Source organism: Salvelinus namaycush, chromosome 5 (genome assembly GCF_016432855.1).
Source record: "Salvelinus namaycush isolate Seneca chromosome 5, SaNama_1.0, whole genome shotgun sequence".
Lineage (NCBI taxonomy): Eukaryota > Metazoa > Chordata > Actinopteri > Salmoniformes > Salmonidae > Salvelinus > Salvelinus namaycush.
In genome coordinates this window covers 19,673,748-19,679,486 of record NC_052311.1, presented here as the reverse complement: position 1 = coordinate 19,679,486, position 5,739 = coordinate 19,673,748, and the positions used below count along the sequence as shown (strand labels likewise).

Below are 5,739 nucleotides of genomic sequence, written 5' to 3'. Positions count from 1 at the left end.
ACACAAGGGAGCCAGACCCTGTATTAATAAAGAGTAAGAGTGCTGATCTAGGCTCAGGTCCCCTCCTGTCCATGTAATTATATTCTTTATTATCTAAAAGTCCAATCCTAGATTTGCAGTCCTAAAATCAACAATGCATATTGCTTGATATCCATTGAAATTATCACTAGCTATGTTTCCATTCACTTGTCCAGTGATTTTGTTATTATTCTGTCAACATATAGAAAATAGATGCGACAATTGCCTGCTAGGGTGCGTTTTCATTCAAAATTTGACTCTTGTGTCGATGGAAACAGCTGGATGTAATGATGTCACACCAACAACAAAAAACTACGGTGTTGAACATAAATGTAGTGGTTGAAGTGTTCCATTACCCATTTAGGCAAATTGCCCAACAATAAATTGGCGACAGGCTGTATATTTCATGTTTCAGGTAGCCCACGAAAGCCAGCATGGATAGAATGGCGGCAGTAATGGATGTTGATACCCCAAGCGCCACGAATAGTGGAGCAAGCAAGAAACGTTTTGAAGTGGAATGAAGTGGTACTTTGGGCCTGGGACATTGTGGTGGACAACTGTGCCATCTGTAGCAATCACATGAAGGATCTCTGCATAGAGTGCCAGGCTAACCAGGCCTCTGCCACGTCAGAGGAGTGCACCGTAGCCTGGGGAGTCTGCAATCATGTATTCCATTTCCACTGTATCTCCCGTTGGTTGAAGACCAGGCAGGTGTGTCCCTTAGACAACAGGGAGTGGGAGTTTCAGAAATATGGACACTAGGTGCAAGACTCTGGACCATTACCTGGGCTTCTGCAAGTTTCATGCTTTCTGTTGCTTTCTCTTTTTTTTCTTTTTTTCTTGAGCGGATGGTCGGGGGGGCGGAATATAATTACAAATACATTTTAGATTGCAAAATGACCGCAAGAAGCCCAAACAGATGTAATATTTGACCTAAACATAATCATTTCAAACCTTGTCTACGATCACATACAGTGCCTTCAGAAAGCATTCATACCCCTTGACTTATTCCACATTTTGTTGTTACAGCCTGAATTCAAAATTGATTAAATTACTTTTTTTTCTCACTGATCTACACACAATACCCCATAATGACAAAGTGAAAACAGGTTTTTTGAAACTTTTGCAAATCTATTGAAAATGAAATACAGAAATCTAATATACCTAAGTATTCACACCCCCGAGTCAATACTTTGTAGAAGCCCCTTTGGCAGAGATTACAGCTGTGAGTCTTTAGTGCTTTCCACACCTGGATTGTGCAACATTTTCCAATTGTAATTATTTTCAAAATTCTTAGCTCTGTCAAATTGGTGGTTGATCATTGCTAGACAACCATTTTCAGGTCTTGCCATAGATTTCCAAGCAGATTTAAATCAAAACTAACTTGGCCACTCAGGAACATTCATTGTCTTCTTGGTAAGCAACTCCTGTGTAGATTTGGCCTTGTTTCAGGTTATTGTCCTGCTGTAAGCTGAATTCATCTCCCAGTGTCTGGTGGAAAGCAGACTGAACCACGTTTTCCTCTAGGATTTTGCCTGTGCTTAGCTCCATTCCGTTTTCTCTTTTATCCTGAAAGAATCCCCAGTAATGTGGTACTTAGTAATGTGTTGTATTGGATTTGCCAGAAACATAACACTTTGTATTCAGAACAAAAAGTGAATTGCTTTGCCACATTTATTGACGTATTACTTTAGTGCCTTGTTGCAAACAAATCAAATCAAATAGTATTTGTCACATACACATGGTTAGCAGATGTTAATGCGAGTGTAGCGAAATGCTTGTGCTTCTAGTTCCGACAATGCAGTAATAACCAACGAGTAATCTAACCTAACAATTTCACAACAACTACCTTATACACACAAGTGTAAAGGAATGAAGAATATGTACATAAAAATATATGAATGAGTGATGGTACAGAACGGCATAGGCAAGATGCAGTAGATGGTATCGAGTACAGTATATACATATGAGATTAATAATGTAGGGTATGTAAACATATAAAAGTGGCATTGTTTAAAGTGGCTAGTGATACATGTATTACATCAAGATGCAGTAGATGGTATAGAGTACAGTATATACATATGAGATGAGTAATGTAGGGTATGTAAACATTATATGAAGTGGCATTGTTTAAAGTGGCTAGTGATACATTTTTCATAAATGTTTATATTATTAAAGTGGCTGGAGTTGAGTCAGTATGTTGGCAGCAGCCACTCAATGTTAGTGGTGGCTGTTTAACAGTCTGATGGCCTTGAGATAGAAGCTATTTTTCAGTCTTTCGGTCCCTGCTTTGATGCACCTGTACTGACCTCGCCTTCTGGATGATAGCGGGGTGAACAGGCAGTGGCTTGGGTGGTTGTTGTCCTTGGTGATCTTTATGGCCTTCCTGTGACATCGGGTGGTGTCCTGGAGGGCAGGTAGTTTGCCCCCGGTGATGCGTTGTGCAGACCTCACTACCCTCTGGAGAGCCTTACGGTTGTGGGCGGAGCAATTGCCATACCAGGTGGTGATACAGCCCGACAGGATGCACGCTTCCTTCTTTTCACTCTGTCATTTAGGTTAAAATTGTGGAGTAGCTACAAAGTAGTTGATCCATCCTCAGTTTTCTATCACAGCCATTAAACTCTGTAACTGTTTTAAAGTCACCACTGAACTCATGGTTAAATCCCTGGGTGGTTTCCTTCCTCTCTGGCAACTGGGTTAGGAAGGATGCCTGTATTTTTGTAGTGACTGGGTGTATTGATACACCATCCAAAGTGTAATTAATAACTTCACCATGCTCAAAGGAATATCCTATGTCTACTTCTTTTTTTGTCCTTCTTTGCGAGGCATTGGAAAACCTCCCTGGTCTTTGTGGTTGAATCTGTGTTTTAAATTCACTGCTCTACTGAGGGACCTTCAGATAATCGTATGTGTGGGGTACAGAGATAAGGCAGTCATTCAAACAGGGTCGGCCCCCTCATTAGGTAGGATTAGGCGCCCTCCTACAGATTTTTCTGAGCTAAACTGACCAAGACACACCTCCAATAACACATAAATGTCACATAATTTTGGCCAAAAATAATGTCAATTTCTCTAAACCAGTGGCATATGGACTTTTTAGGTTAGCGCTGATGCCGCCCTATGATAAGCAGTGCCCACTTTGTCAAAGGTAGGGTCACACAATATTTCTTGTCCATTCCCAGTGCGACTCTCCAGGGTGCTGTTGGAGAGACGCATCGCTTTGCCGCTCTACCAGCACTCCATCAAAACAATAATTAACATAAACCATGAAGCAGATATAGGATATGGTAGAAAAAGTATGTGGTCTTTTCTGCAGCCTAAAGGTTGGAGATAAAATGTATGACAATATAATGAGACGGAAACTTTTAGGCTACATCATGCAGATTTCTCTGATCAAATAGCCTAACCTAAATGGCGCCCAATCAAATGAAACGCTGACATATTAACAAACAATATATCCAAAGGTCAAAGTAAAATGGACAATATGGAATGGACAATCAAGCTACTAACAACTGCTGTCCAGGAGTTTCATCCCATGTGGGCTAAATTGTGGTTTCATGTTGTTATTAGTCAATGTTTTACAAGCTGTTCATAGCGAAAAAATAAAATACTTCTGCATTTACCACTGTGTAAACACATTGCAAATAGGCTCAGGATAACTCCTCCAGATGTTGAGTAGCTGATATTTAGAGTTTAAATAGCCAAATTGATTAGTCACAGGAATCAGGACTAATAAAGCCAATGGAACGGCCTGTTTTACAAACGGTGGGTCTACCACATGGATGAGAATTCCTAAAATTCCACTGTGGGGCCGACATGGTAGGCTTCACCCCAGTTAGCACCGACCCACTTCTTTTGGAGACATTTTTTTTTTGTCTCACCTAGGGTGGCAGAACGGCCAGGACCGGCCCTGCATTTAAAAGTCATGTTAAACACTATTGCAAACATGCAATTTATTATGTGACTTGTTAAGCACATTTTTACTCCTGAACTTATTTAGGCTTGCCATAACAAAGGGGTTAAATTCTTATTGACTCAAGACATTTCAGCTCTTAATGTTTTTTTTTTATTTTTTTTTTTTACATGATTCCACTTTGACATTATGAGGTGTTGTGTAACACAACATGGAAAAAGTCAAGGGGTGTGAATATTTTCTCAAGGCATTTCATGTCTCGCTATTATGCGTGGGAATACATGGGAACATATTTCCTAAATTAAAATCACGTCGAGCTGATTTCCTTTTTTTTTTTTTGAGGGGACAAATAAAACCACCTGCGGGCCGAAGCCGTGGGCCACCAGTTGGGGAACCCTGTCATAGAACATGGATGACGTAGTACTCAATTGGATGACTTAGTACACAAACTGGGATCGGTTTTGGCTCGTGAGCACCACATTCAAAACTACTGGGAAAATTATACAAAAGCTCTGGAGCATCACTTAAATACTTTGAAGCTCTCATGACAATCATATGGCATATACAAAGTCTTGTTTAGTTTCCAGTGGAATCATCTTTTCGTTTGTGAAGACTGATTTTGGAAAACATTCGGAATCAACCCCCGTACTGATTTCACAGGGTAAGTCTGCTTGACATTTGGGAAGTCTAAATACTTTTGCTCAGTAATAGCCATGCAGTAAATCAAATAAAATTGTATTTGTCACATACACATGGTTAGCAGATGTTAATGCGAGTGTAGCGAAATGCTTGTGCTTCTAGTTCCGACCATGCAGTAATATCTAACAAGTAATCTAACCTAACAATTTCACAACAACTACCTTATACACACAAGTGTAAGGGAATGAATAAGAATATGTAAATAAAAATATATGAATGAGCGATGGCCGAACGGCATAGGCAAGATGCAGTAGATGATATAGAGTACAGTATATACATATGAGATGAGTAATGTAGGGTATGTAAACATTATATAAAGTGGCATTGTTAAAGTGGCTAGTGATACATTTATTACATACATTTTTCATTATTAAAGTGGCTAGAGATGAGTCAGTATGTTGGCAGCAGCCACTCAATGTTAGTGATGGCTGTTTAACAGTCTGATGGCCTTGAGATAGAAGCTGTTTTTCAGTCTCTCGGTCCCAGCTTTGATGCACCAGTACTGACCTCGCCTTCTGGATGATAACGGGATGAACAGGCAGTGGCTCGGGTGGTTGTTGTCCTTGATGATCTTTTTGGCCTTCCTGTGACATCGGGTGGTGTAGGTGTCCTGGAGGGCAGGTAGTTTGCCCCCGGTGATGCGTTGTGCAGACCTCACTACCCTCTGGAGAGCCTTACGGTTGTGGGTGGAGCAGTTGCCGTACCAGGCGGTGATACAGCCCGACAGGATGCTCTCGATTGTGCCTCTGTAAAAGTTTGAGTGTTTTTGGTGACAAGCCGAATTTCTTCAGCCTCCTGAGGTTGAAGAGGCGCTGCTGCACCTTCTTCACCACGCTGTCTGTGTGGGTGGACCATTTCAGTTTGTCCGTGATGTGTACGCCGAGGAACTTAAAACTTTCCACCCTCTCCACTACTGTCCCGTCAATGTGGATAGGGGGCTGCTCCCTCTGCTGTTTCCTGAAGTCCACGATCATGTCCTTTGTTTTGTTGACGTTGAGTGAGAGGTTGTTTTCCTGACGCCACACTCCGAGGGCCCTCACCTCCTCCCTGTAGGCTGTCTCCTCGTTGTTGGTAATCAAGCTTACCACTGTAGTGTTGTCTGCAAA

The 5,739-nt window shown here is 41.3% G+C and overlaps 1 pseudogene; it reads left to right on the top strand.

Annotated features, from left to right (window-relative positions):
- Nucleotides 1-452: 452 nt before the first annotated feature.
- LOC120047416 lies at nucleotides 453-796 on the top strand (annotated as a pseudogene).
- The last annotated feature ends 4,943 nt before the right edge of the window (nucleotides 797-5,739 follow it).